Source organism: Brassica oleracea, chromosome C6, assembly GCF_000695525.1.
Source record: "Brassica oleracea var. oleracea cultivar TO1000 chromosome C6, BOL, whole genome shotgun sequence".
Lineage (NCBI taxonomy): Eukaryota > Viridiplantae > Streptophyta > Magnoliopsida > Brassicales > Brassicaceae > Brassica > Brassica oleracea.
The window spans coordinates 2,790,377-2,791,948 of NC_027753.1; positions in this window are offsets into that span (position 1 = coordinate 2,790,377).

A 1,572-nucleotide genomic window follows, 5' to 3' on the forward strand; every position below is an offset into this window, starting at 1 on the left:
AAAGTGAAAGAAATCTTTTGATTGAAGAAGAGAACTAGACATCAAACCTTTTTCACGCGTAGAGATAAAAGTATTTTTTGTCACTTTTTAAACATTATGCATAATATCATAGCCAAGTCCTTAATATGGTTATACAATTAATTTCGGTCTTCCTTATGTATATGCTATCCAATTCCCCAAACTAATATAAACTAAATAATGTTACACCAAAATATTTTTGTAAAGAATTCTAAAAACGTTTTTGTATAAAATAGAAAATATACAAAAAACTAAAATATTATCATGGCTTGGCCAGTACGGACTTGAGTTTCGGTCCAAGCGGTTAACATTGTGGACTGTAACAGACGATCGGTCCATCCCGCAGCATTAATTGAAATGCATTCTAAACTCGGGTCATGTAGTTTGGTAGCCAGTCTACTCTGTATCACTATGTGTGTTTCCTTTGGGGCTGGCCAGATCAGCCGATAAGGTATATCAATTTTTTTTAATAAAAAATGTCAGAATGGATTAATTTTTTTATTAAAATTAATAATATATATTTAATATATAGTTATTAACACATTTAAAATTTTGACATTTACAGATACATATTATCCAAACAAGAAGAACTAATCATAAAAAAGTCTTAGAACCTACCATTTTCTTTTAAAGATGAAACTAGGTGTTTTGCTCGCACTTGCCGGCTTAATAATTTTACAAACACTTGTAGATATATTATCAATTCAAAAACCATTAGAGTAAATTATTTTCATGTTTTTGAAATATTTAATAATTAATTAAATATTAATTTTTATGTACGATAATTTTTTTTATTTTAATAAAATATCTTTTATTGCATAAAATAAAGTTGAAAACGTTTATATATACATAAAACTATATAAAGGATTTATATTTATTTTTAAAATATTAGGATGTAAAATATTTTTGGCTTACATAATATATAATCTTTTTAGATAATGATGATTATCAAATTAATGAAATTCGTTTATAATTTATGGGTAACTATATATTAACAAAACTAATCTAATTATTTATTAAGGGTAATAAAGACTTTAAATGTTCTAACTTTTAACGAGAGCAAAAAAAATCACTTCACAAATAATAGTATAAATATTTTTAAAATTTTTACCAACTTTTTTCAGAAATTATCACAATGAGTAATTTTGATTGTCTTAAGAAATTTATCTTAAACCATAGATGATTCATTCTATCTATTAAAATAATTGTGCATAAAATATGAATAACCTAAAATAATGGAGAGCATGACAAGTTAGCAAATTCACTTCTCAGATGTTAATATAGATTTCTAAATTACGGAAGACAAAATCAACTATTACAAGGTTTATAATTTACCTTTCTGAATGATGGTAAAAATTTGAAAAACATTAAGAAGTTAAGGGTCCAAATTCCAAAATATAAATAAAGAAAATATATACGAAGCAGTAAGAAGAAAAGGGCATAAGACAAAAAAATAATTTGCTTATACAACTCCCCGGTGGACCAGAGAAGTGGGTGTGGGTCGGTCAACCTCATAACTAACCGCAGTGCGTTCTCGGGAAACGGACTGCAACA